Consider the following 12,934-nt stretch of genomic DNA (forward strand, 5'->3'; position numbering starts at 1 on the left):
CCCTCACAGCTGGTCTGCAGTATTACAAAAACACCACAATAGACGTGCAGAAGGCACATGCTACGAGGCAGCTCCTATTTGTATCCACTCGTGTGTGTCAAACCTACGCTTGAAACAACCCAGTGATCCCGGTTTTTATTATTACTCGATAAAGCAGGCCGACCTCTTAAGGTGTCCTAACGTCAAAAAACTCGTACTAAAGTGCCCTATTCTAACCTACCAGAGGACCACGAACAGAAAACGGGTCAGTATGTCAATTTCGCGAGCCGCTACCATTTTTTCGCGACAGTTTTTGGCCTTAAGTAGAATATACGTCAACATGCGAAGCTCTATTATTTTCTACCATAAACGTGGCCACACATTTACAATGCTAACCAGCATATATTCATTTCTTGTCCTCCGTGGACTGGGTTAGACATCCGTTAAACATATAATTCACTGATTTATTGAAGCATCAACCACAGGTGATTGTAGTGCTTTTAAAATGCTACTCTAACCTACAAACGTAAATACACAGATTTACGTCGGTCCTACTCAAGCAGTGTTCGCTCTATTAGGACAGGTTAGATAATGTTCAATATATCAGCAATTATATTTCCTAACTCATTTATCCGTGTCCTTTATATATATAAACATATGTTGACCAGACCACACACTAGAAGGTGAAGGGACGACGACGTTTCGGTCCGTCCTGGACCATTCTCAAGTCGATTCAGTACCATATAAACATATGGTACTGTACCGATGACTACTCTGTTGTTGAGGACCCATACTCATCACCACCCCCAGTGAGTCATCACTCGCTCATCAACACATCAACACCCCCCCCCTTCCCGTGTAAACGGTAATTTGGTTTACCTCTAATCTACTTGTTAGCAGTTTACTTATCAAAATTTGTAGATCAGCTTGTCAGACTTCCCTAATCATTAGGTGATTACAAAGGTTATTACTTTTAGCGTTCCGCAAATCCAATTAGCGTGTGTCTAATTAAGCTTGCTGATCAGGAACTTCCTGCAGGAACTCCCGCACAAGCTCCCCCACTCCACACTTCTCCACCTTCCTTCCACTAATATATTTGTGTTCCCTGGCTGGAGGTTCATGGACCGCGGGCCTCTTACTGAGTGTTAACAAGAGCCGCGGGCCTCCTGTTGGTACACTTTACCTTGAGGTTACCTTGAGGTGCTTCCGGGGCTTAGCGTCCCCGCGGCCCGGTCGTCGACCAGGCCTCCTGGTTGCTGGACTGGTCAACGAGGCTGTTGGACGCGGCTGCTCGCAGCCTGACGTATGAGTCACAGCCTGGTTGATCAGGTATCCTTTGGAGGTGCTTATCCAGTTCTCTCCTGAACACTGTGAGGGGTTGGCCAGTTCATATGTCCCTTATGTGAAGAGGAGGCGTGTTGAACAGTCTCGGGCATCTGATGTTGATAAGAGTTCTGTCTCAGGATACCTATTGCACCTCTGTTTTTCAACGGAGGTATTCTGCACATCCTGCCATGCTTTCTGGTCTCATGTGATGTTATTTCTGTGTGCAGGTTTGGAACCAGCCCCTCTATTATTTTCTACGTGTAAATTATTATGTATCTCTTCTGCCTGCGCTCAAGGGAATGCAGATTTAGGCATTTCAGTCGGTCCCAATAGTTTAAATGTTTTACTGAGTGGATTCTAGCAGTAAAGGATCTCTGCACGCTCTCCAGGTCAGCAATTTCTCCCTCTTTGAAAGGGGCTGTCAGTGTGCAGCAGTACTCCACTCTAGAGAGCACTAGCGTCTTGAAGAGAATCATCATCAGTATAGCATCTCTAGTGTGAAAAGTTCTTGTTATCCAACCTGTCATTTTTCTTGCAGTTGTGACGGCTACTTTATTGTGTTCTTTAAAGGTAAGGTCTTCCGACATGAGTACACCCAAATCCTTTACCTTGCTTTTTCGTTCTATGTTATGATTTACCTGAGTTTTGTACGCGGTCTCTGCTTTTATATTTTCATTTTGTTGTTGTTCCAGCAAGAGCTGGAACCCCTCCCCTGATGCATAGGGGTGGGGCCCCCTTCCCTGGTACCCGGGGGAGAAGGCCAACCCTTCACGCCAACTCCAAGCAACAGCCTGGTGGACCAAACTCTCACAAGTCAAGCCTGGCCTCGGGTCGGGCTTGGCAAGTAGAAGAACTCCCAGAACCCCATCAACCAGGTATCAACCAGGTTCACCAGCAAGTCCCCTTCCCAGGTGCCAGGTGTGTAGAGCGTGACACCCTGACACACCGCTACACCTCCAGCAGCTGCCTTTAACCCAGGGAGGCGCGCGAGGCATACCAGGCCAGGATCCCTGGGGAAGGCAGCACCACGTCACCACACACCTCAGCTTGTCACACATCACACAAGAAAATAAATATTCCAACATGGACATATTTACGATTTGTATACAGCTTTTTTTTTTAAAGCGAGGGAGGATGACGTCAGAAGTGCTCGCACGAGAGACCGGAAGCCAGATTCACGAAACAGTTACACAAGTACTTACGAACGTGTACATCTTTCCTCAATCTTTGACGGCTTTAGTTACACTTATTAAACAGTTTACAAGCATGAAAACTTGCCAATCAACTGTTGTTATTGTTATAAACAGCCTACTGGTGCTTCGGAGCTCATTAACTGTTTAATAAGTGTAAACAAAGCCTCCTAATTTTGAGAAAAGATGTACAGGTTTGTAAGTGCTTGCCTAACTGCTGCGTGAATCTGGCCCCAGAGATGTGGTCCTCCGTCCCTGAGAACATTCACCGTCTCACTTACGAAACACGTACATCTTTCCTCAATCATGGAAGCTTAAGCTACATTTATGGGTCAGTTTACGAGGGGCGACGCACCACGAGGATGTCTACAACAATAACCTCGGATTGTAATGTTTCCAAGCTCATCAACTGCTTAATATACATACCAAGCCGCTAGGATCGAGGAAAGATATACAGGTTTCGTCTGTGGACGCGTAAAACCTTGATAAATCCGGTCTCTGGTCGCACCCCCCCCCTTCCCCTTCCAGAAAAAACTAAACTCAAATTATGCTTGTAAGAGAAAATAAAATGCGCGTGCGTGCGTGTGTAAAAGAGCGAGCATTCTAAATACAGACAAACCGACAGTGACAACACACGTCCACCTGGGCTGGGAGAAAAGGTGTGAGGAAGACACAAGACCAAATACGAAATTCTATTTTTAGCTGTGTGACGGCGTTTTGGAAGGTCGGTGAGCAGGTTCTCTCTTCTGTAAATAGGGAGCTGCCAGAACATGATTGTGTGTGTACTCACCTACTTGTACTTGCGGGGGTTGAGCTTTGGCTCTTTGGTCCCGCCTCTTAACGATTCCTTACACAAGTTTCTAAAGACAGTTCTGATGTTAGCCAGCCTCGCATACACCGCTGATAATGATATTCTTTTTATGTAGATTTCGGGAGACGTGTTCTGCGTGATACCAACTCCTAGATCTTTCTCTGTTTCGTGAAGGACTTCGTCTCCCGTTCGGCTCCCCGTTGAAAAGCAGAGGTGCAATTGGTACTCGGAGAACTACTAACATCAGAGGCCCGAGACTGTTCAACACGCTTCCACTAGACACAAGGGGCATAACTGGCCGACCCATCACAGTGTTCAAGAAAGAACTTGATAAGCACCTTCAAAGGATACCTGATCAACCAGGCTGTGATTCATACGTCAGGCTGAGGACCGGACCGCGGGGACATTGAGCCCCGAAATCATTGCAAGGTAACTGCAAGGTAAGGTAACGCCAGGTATATCTGGAGAGCGTCTGGGAGTTCTACTCCCCCGGATACCTCAATTCTTTTTCAGTTATTTCTTTCACACACATTTTTTCATGGTCTCAACTGTTGCAGAGTTCTGCCTTTCAAGGCGTATAAAACCACTTCATTGTGGTACAGCAATTGCAAGTTTTTTGTTCTTTGTTGTTGTCGGGGAAATTATCGGTGTCAAGACTCCGTGACTAAACTATATTGAGGCCTGAGGTAGTTTCAAGTTTTTATATTTTTTTAACTTAATAAAACTGCCAGTGTGCGCGCGTAGGTACATAGTATCGTAGTTATGACCTATTCCAAGGCCGGCAGTTGGGAGAACACCTGAAACATGGTTCGAGGTTAGGGTTATTTTCACCACTTAATTTAGGTTCCAAAATGTTAAGAATGGTGATGTTTGCTCACTCACATATCTCCATGTTTGCATCACTGAATGTTGTGTTTACCTAGTGCAAGGAAACGAGACAAGAAATGGCTTTTGTTTTAGCTTATATTAAACAAATATTTTGTTTATTTCACTAATGGTATTTTGTTCAGGGTGTCTCCTGGGGTTTGTAAATATAAACTGTTTTAATTCTGCATTTCTCAAGTCAGCCTTTGTTTTCTTTCTCTATAGAGATGGATGTTCGAGTCATTCAGTGACTTGGTGTTTCAGCCTGTTGAGGGAAAATGGCTCTTTAATACCATTTTACCCCCCCCCCCAACAAGGCTACGAGTCTTGAACATATTGCTAGTGCCATCGTCTCGAGGCACTGGCACAGAACTATCATGTTCTTCACAATCTGTACTAAAGCCATAGTCATTAGTTACCAGTTAATAGACTTATTACAATTATATTTGCCAAATTCCCTTTGTGTAAGGCAGTGACTTCCTGCCACAGGCAGTGGTCTATAGTTGCCTCAACCTCAAGAACAAGTATAATGGGTCACTGAAACCTTCATACCAAATATTCGTTGATGGCCAGACCACACACTAGAAGGTGAAGGGACGACGACGTTTCGGTCGATTGAGAATGGTCCAGGACGGACCGAAACGTCGTCGTCCCTTTACCTTCTAGTGTATGGTCTGGTCATCATACTTTAGCCACTTTATTGTGACCCATCGCCTGCAAAATATTCATTGATACCTAATTGCTAAGAGGCGAGATCCAAGAGCTAGATCCCACTCCACTGTGGTTCAGTTGGCTAGCTGCGCGTGAGCACAATTACAAAATGGCTATCTTCCACTTCCAATGCATTAATTTACTCTCAAAACACGATATCGTTTACTCAGATAACTTTGATACGAAATAGGAAGTAGCGGTGAGGACTTGAGAGCATTAACCTGGCGTGTGAGTGGTCCCGGGAGGGTTGTGCACCCTGTCCTCCCCTCACCATCTGCTCCAGAAGCACGACTGCACGCTCTCTCATCACCACTCATACCAACACATATTATATATTGACGTGCTGATAATCATTTAATCTAAATAGATATCTAAAATGCACTTGTCCTCCTCATGTGCAAGTCTCCCGATGCGAGACCTCAACAGTTAAATGGTCAACAACTTGAAATAGAACCTCTCAATCATCATCTTTCTCGGTGATTTCAACCTACTCCACCATAAATACAAATAATGTGGCAAATATGAGAGAGAATTTCAGGAAGCAGCCTATATGAAGTCATATACCATTGATCTCTTGAAGGACTGAGTCCTTAAAGGCTTATCCTAATGGGGCTGTGAGTGTGCAACGGTATTCCACCGCAGACAGCACTAATGTCTTGAAAAGTATCATTGGTATGGCATCTCTTGTTTGAAAGGTTCTTGTTATCCAGCCTGCTACTGCTATTTTTCTTGCAGATGTGACTGCTACCTTACTGTGTTCTTTAAAATAAGGTCTTCCGACAGGATGACTCAAAGTCTTTAGCATTGCCATTCTTTCAAAAATGTAATTTGACTTGTATATGAGGTTTCCGTTTTTTTTCCATAGGGCAGGAGCTGGAACTTATCATCGTTAAACATCACGTTTAATGAAGACACGCTCTACCTCCTTCATTATGAAAAAAACGAAGTAATCAAAACGGAAACCTCATAAAATGTGGTCAAATTATACTATTAAAATAAAAAACAATATAAATTATTTCGGAGTAATCATGCCGGACGACCCCTTAAAGAACACAATAAAATTGCTGTTACAAATAAAAAATAATGATTGACATTTTAAAACAAGAACCATTCAAAAGCGAGATAGCAAACCAACGATGTTATTTTTTTTTAACGTTCTATCAAGAGCGGAAAATTGTTGCACAAACTGTGTGCTTCAATGCTGGAGAGCGTGCCGAGAGCTTTTATTGCTCGAATTCCTTCAATAAATCATCTAAATGTTTGGGACGGTTTATAGTTCAGAGATTTTACTCCCTGGAGCGCAGGTGGAGAGAGAGGCATAAAAATTTACATGTAAACAATATTAGACCGGATCAAAATGTGCCCATATAAATAATGTCTTACGTGACCAAGAGGCATGACGCTTCAAAATAGCCTCTTTGAACATTAAGGGTGCAATAGGTGCACTAAGAGAATGCCATAAGCTTTCAACACTCTCCCTTTAAATATAAGAACTTATTAACTAGGCACTCTCCTATAGTGTTCACGAAGGGAGCATCTTGAGATTATCTTGAGATGATTTCGGGGCTTTTTAGTGTCCCCGCGGCCCGGTCCTCGACCAGGCCTCCACCCCCAGGAAGCAGCCCGTGACAGCTGACTAACACCCAGGTATCTATTTTACTGCTAGGTAACAGGGGCATACGGTGAAAGAAACTCTGCCCATTGTTTCTCGCCGGCGCCTGGGATTGAACCCAGGACCACAGGATCACAAGTCCAGCGTGCTGTCCGCTCGGCCGACCGGCTCCCTGGAACCAGAATAATTATATAAGCATAATTATATCCTCCAAATGGTACCTGATCAACCGGGCTTTGATTCCTTGGTGAGACTGCAAGCAGCCAAGACCAATAGCCTGGTCGACCAGGCCGTCAACCAGGATGTTCGGTTAAAAGCCGATCCCCCGGGGACGTTAATCCTGGGAACCGCCTGAAGTAACTTGAAGGTAAGTCTGGCCCCTCACTACACTCTACTCTACATTTCCAATACACATCACCTTTCAAGTTGCAAGCTAAATGTTACTCATATTATGCCAAAATGTAAAGTGTGATTGAGAGTTATGCACACCTGTTTAATCCAGCCATTATTGCAACCATTTGTGCAAGTTCTTACCAATATTGTTTCAGACTGAATTTGATAAATAATGATTTTAAAATAATTGATAAATTTAGCTTCTGACTGTAATTGTTGAGCATACAGTTCATGATTACAGACATGGCATATTATTATGACTTTTGTAGGTAAATAATTTACTGTAAATTTGTGCAAACTATAAATGTACAAAACCATTATTTCAATTCAGTTCCCCAACGCCGGGGTCGGAGGCCCCCCCCCCCCCTCACGCCGGGGTGGGCAGGTAGAGGCGAGGAAGTTGGTATGAGGTGGGTGAGCGATGGTAGCAAAGGTCAGCGTCGGTGAGGGAAGCCACCTCACAAGAACCTCACCACTTCCGGCCACACAGCACCAGGACACCACCACCACCAGGTGTGTGGCGCCGCCCGCGTCCCTCCCAGCTCTCACACCTGCCCCCCCCCCCGTGTGTACGCACACCCCACCACTACTCCTTCACACACAAAGAAGGCCGGCCGTCAGCGCAGGTGACACTGGCCAATATTGACAGTCTCAAGAGTGCTTCTGAAAACCTGTTCAACCTTGGCCGTGTACGTGGACATCTCAGCGTGGGCACTGAAGGAAGCTCAGACACGAGCACTATACTGACGGGGGGTATACCATCTGGGACACGTGACCCGGAACACAACAAACGCTGTGTCCATACTATGAGAGAGTGACCCGAGGCGCTTAACTACGAACCGCTATTCCTCACAGGCATAGCGTCTATTGGTCAAGTCGTGTCTTAACCCGACATTAATATATATACCCGAGGGGTATAACTGGCCGACCCCTCACAGTGTTCAAGAGAGAACTGGATAAGCACCTCCAAAGGATACCTGATCAACCAGGCTGTGACTCATACGTCAGGCTGCGAGCAGCCGCGTCCAACAGCCTGGTTGATCAGTCCGGCAACCAGGAGGCCTGGTCGACGACCGGGCCGCGGGGACGCTAAGCCCCGGAAGCACCTCAAGGTAACCTCAAGGTAGGACATGTTTCATGATAGGATAGACGGGACAGAGGAGAGCGGCAGGAGGCCTAGGGTGCAGTGCCCGAGAGAAGGCACTGCACTATGGGATAGAGAAAGAGGTGAGTGGCAGGGAAGGTGGTCCAATGACCAAAAGTAACATGGTCCAAGGTTATCAGTCACAGCCGCCAACACTCATAACTGTGGTGAGAAAGCGTCAGTTGTGGGAGGTCTCCACACTGGCCAGTTCATACTTCACTGTCACAGTACATACTCAACTGCTCTAACCTTTCTAACAAACGCGACCTGACACAAGCCTACCCCCCCCCCCCTCCCCATTTCTTTCTCCTCTTATTCTTACGTTCCCATTCTTCCGTCACCCCATTATCACACCCATCCCATCCGTATCTTTCTTCTTCTCACCTTTCGCTTACCTTCTGAAATGACCTCATCTTACCTGCTCCTCGCCTCACTGTTGCTTTACTCCATGTGCCGGTGCCTCCCTCGCTCACCAAAGATCACATTCACTCCAAAAAATCTAACACTTACGGGCTATTCATGCCCGTGCCACCTCTTGGGTGGCTTAATCTCTATCAATCACTCTCGCTCCCATCACAATCGACTTAATGATGACCCGCGACGCACCGAAACTTTGTCGTCGTCTCATGGTCTGGTGTGTGGTCGTGTTCAGAACACAAACCATGAAGTATCTGCCCGTCTGGGAGACCTAACTACCGTCACAACGTCAACTGCTTCCCTTAGTTCTCTGGCCTTCAAGGTGTGTGTACACTGTTCCCTGCTGAAGGTCCCGGCCCCCACCACCACCTACACTGCCCGTCATCACCCACGGTAATTGTTGACCGGCTACCGCACCCCGTGCACGTCCAGCCTGGGTGGCGTGCACGCCCGTCACTCCCCCAGCCTGGGTGGCGTGCACGGCCACCCAGGCTGCTCAGATCACTTCCCACCTCACTCCACCTGCACATGATGATGTCCTCCCAAGACAGCACCGTCTCACCCTGCCACAAGCACCAGTCATCGCAGAGTGCTGTTCCCCGGCCACCAGTGCTGTATACAAGCACTGCTCACACGTCACAAGCCGCCTGTACCATAGTTTACCATAGTATCCCCCTTCACCCCATCGCCACACACTTCACTTACTTCAGAAAATGATACATTGCCGTGGTTTTATAACTCCAGTTGAAAGTATCATTGCAGTGAACTACTGATGGTCGAAGGGCGGGGCTCAGGAGCAGACGCTAGACCCTGGAAGCACATCTAGAGCGCTGTAAGCGGCCACGAGCAGCCACAAACCCTGGGAGATATTGTTCAGCCGACACCCGCCCGCCAGGCGTCGCCACGACGCCCTCAAGCACCAGGATAATAACGTGACCGCCACCTTCCTTTGGTGCACAACTCCAGGCGCAGCCATCATCAGTCCCCCTCCACCACCCTCACCCGTGGTGCAGCAACACTCCCCTGCCCCAGTGTGCAGGTGTAACACCCGTGGTGCAGCAACACTCCCCTGCCCCAGTGTGCAGGTGTAACACCCGTGGTGCAGCAACACTCCCCTGCCCCAGTGTGCAGGTGTAACACCCGTGGTGCAGCAACACTCCCCTGCCCCAGTGTGCAGGTGTAACACCCGTGGTGCAGCAACACTCCCCTGCCCCAGTGTGCAGGTGTAACACCCGTGGTGCAGCAACACTCACCTGCCCCCCGGGAGATGACCGTCGCCAGCCTCAGCAACAGCTGCTGCCTCTCCTGCAAGGATAAGATCATATCATCACACAATTCCCGGCTTACTTCACTATACCTAAAAACTGCACATTTGTTCCTGTCATTAACAGTTAGCATAATGCTGCGAGTTCCTTCGTGGGCTGCTGCTCTTCTCCTCTGTAACAACTTCATCCCAGCATCTGTATCACATCTATACCTGAGAAAGCAATAATAAAGCATTATAAAAAAGCGCATTTAGGTAACATTATGTCAAGGACACCCATTAGTCTATATATTTACAGCCTTGCCCCGTCCGCTCTGCTGTAATGGAGTGAATGACACTCACGACTTGCTCAAGTCTCCCGGTGACTTGAGAGGTAAGCGTGAGGGAATATATTGACCAGCGATATTGACCAGGGGCCAGAATCACGAAGCAGTTACACAAGCACTTACGAACCTACACATCTTTTCTCAATCTTTGGCGGCTTTGTTTACAATTATTAAACCGTTAATGGGTTCCGAAGCACCAGGAGGCTGTTTATAACAATAAACAACAGTTGATTGGGAAGTTTTCATGCTTGTAAACTGTTTAATAAATGTAACCTAAACCGTCAAAGATTGAGGAAAGATGTACAAAGTTCGTAAGTGCTTGCGCAATTGCTTCGTTAATCTGGCCCCTGGATTCGATGATAGACACAAACGCTTGGGCACTGTTTCTTAGCCGAACTTTCACATTCACGCAGCAGTATTTGTGACCTGGTTAACACCGTTTGATGAGTGTTCCAGGGAACATAGGTAAGGTCAACCTTAAGATGAGCTGTTGAAGGGGGAGATCTTAAGTCTGCTAGACTCAGAAGTCATCTGTTCTTGTAGCCTCCCTTATGGGGAAAGTGAGTCACCACTAAGCTCCCGCGGCACAGCTCCAGCCTACACGACTTGATGTATTCATTCATTCATAAGAGAATACATACAATTTTCCACACACACAAGGGAGCCGGCCGGCCGAGCGGACAGCACGCTGCACACGTGGTCCTGTGGTTCCGGGTTCGATCCCGGGGGCCGGCGAGAAACGATGGGCAGTTTCTTTCACCCTATGCCCCCTGTTACCTAGCAGTAAGTAGGTACCTGGGAGTTAGTCAGCTGTCAGGGGCTGCTTCCTGGGGTGTGTGTGTGTGTGTGGTGCGGAGAAAAAAAATAGTAGTAGAAACAGTTGATCGACAGTTGAGAGGCGGGCCGAAAGAGCCGAGCTCAACCCCCGCAAACACAACTAGGTGAATACACACACACACACACACACACACTGACCAATATAAACTAGTGATCACACAGCCACAGCCACACCCACACCTGGTGGGGGGCCACACCCACCCCAACAAGGAGTCCCTCACCAACCAATATCCGCACAAGGTGAACCCCCCCCCCCCCACCTCCTCCTACTATTCAACACCCGCGCTACCAACTTCTAATCCTGAGGGAGCCCGGTGGAGGCCCCCTGCCTGGCCGTGATGAGAGAGAGCGGCACCACGCTTGCTTCCGGTACTGTGTTATAACACGTCATCACTCGCCAATCACCACAACCCCCCCCCCTGGGGCAGCTCCTTCACCAACACCGGCGGCCGCCCACGCTACAGCCTCAGACCACAACCCTACTGCCAGGAGAAGCATTCATAAGGCTAGAGAAGTGATCGAGCCCGGGAATAGTCAACTCCCCGAGAGGCCAACGTGTCCTGTCGAATAATACATCATATTTTCATGTAAAAATTCCCAAAGTCAAAATGTGATATACTCTATAACACATGGCAGATCGATGGGCTGATGCTATTTGTGGGTCCATAAGATCCAAACCCAGGGATCCCGTCACATTGGTTGTACTCTTCAAATCACTTGTGTTGTCCCGTCTTGAGTACTGCTCAGTACTCACTTCCCCCTTCAGAGCAGGAGAGATTGTTGAAATAAGAGGGAATACAGAGAACATATACGGCATACATAGACACGATATAGCATCTAAATTATTGGGATCGTCTCAAAGCTCTCCAAATGTACTCACTAGAATGGAGGCGAGAGAGATATCAAATAATATACACGTGGAAGATACTGGAAGGCCAGGTTCCAAATCTACACAGAAAAATAACAACGTACTGGAGTGAACAATATGGAAGAAAATGCAGAATAGAACCAGTGAAGAGCAGAGGTGCCATTTTCTCTTAAATAATATTTTATATAATAAGATTAACAAAATAAACGCGTAGAAACATTTTTGGTAAATATCATAATGAGGTCAACCTCTCCTCCTAAAACACGTGTAATTGCTTTACTAATCAATGGCGCCGCTGACACTAAGACAACCACTGAAGAACCAAGGTGCCGTGAGGTGCCCAGACTCCGCCTGGAGTAGGCGACGTTTCTGCCTTCCGTGAGGCTGGTTGATACCTGGTTAAATACAGCTTCAAATGTAGATATGATAAGAGCACAGTAGGCTCAGCAACCTGTACACCAGGTGACTGACAGTCGAGAGGCGGGACCAAAGAGCCAGAGGCGGTTCCGGCAATCACCCCCCCCCCCCAACACCTGGGTCATGATCGGGTCACATCAAACCCCTAATCTACACACCAAGCATGACATCTTGCTGTGTTGATTATTGCCGCCAGAAATACGATAGGAGTCTTAAGACAACCTAATGAGAGGGACCGTTGTCGTAAACTCTATTGGAAGCTATTGCCAACATCACGGATACACAACTCATCACCATGTATTATATTATATTTCTAGAACAACGGTACAAGTTTTCAAGGGGGAACTAAACAGTTTGGATTCCAACCAAGCAACAGCCTGTTGGACCAAGCTCTCAAGTCAAGCCTGGCCTCGGGCCGGGCTTGAGGAGTAGAAGAACTCCTAGAACCCCATCAAGCAGGAAGGAATGGTGTCCAACCCAAGTGGTTGGGGATTGGGTTGGACACCAATGACTCCCGGGGATTGAACGCCATGAATCCCCGATCAATAGTATTTACAGAGTTCAGCATACCTCAGCCCAGGAGGGCGAAAGTCAGTCAATATGAGACATTCTACAATATAATGTTCAAGGGAGTGCATGTTTTCTCTTTCACAAAGTTGACACCTGAGAATGAGAGGCGACTGTGCGTCAAGGTAACTGGTCACCCCACCACCAAAGGTTTCCCCTCACACTCCTCCACCCCACCCCCCACACTTTCTCGAAATATTTAAAAATG

General features: G+C 47.2%; 1 protein-coding gene across 2 annotated transcripts in view; it reads right to left on the reverse strand.

Annotated features, from left to right (window-relative positions):
* corn (cornetto) overlaps window positions 1-12,934 on the reverse strand; it is an 81,824-nt gene that overhangs the window by 50,521 nt on the left and 18,369 nt on the right. For both annotated transcript variants that reach the window (XM_069310737.1, XM_069310736.1), the window contains exon 2: window positions 9,701-9,752. The gene's annotated coding sequence lies outside the window, so the exon portion shown is untranslated. The remainder of the gene's footprint in view (window positions 1-9,700; window positions 9,753-12,934) is intronic.

The sequence above is a fragment of the Procambarus clarkii genome, chromosome 68 (genome assembly GCF_040958095.1).
Source record: "Procambarus clarkii isolate CNS0578487 chromosome 68, FALCON_Pclarkii_2.0, whole genome shotgun sequence".
Classification (NCBI taxonomy): Eukaryota; Metazoa; Arthropoda; class Malacostraca; order Decapoda; family Cambaridae; genus Procambarus; species Procambarus clarkii.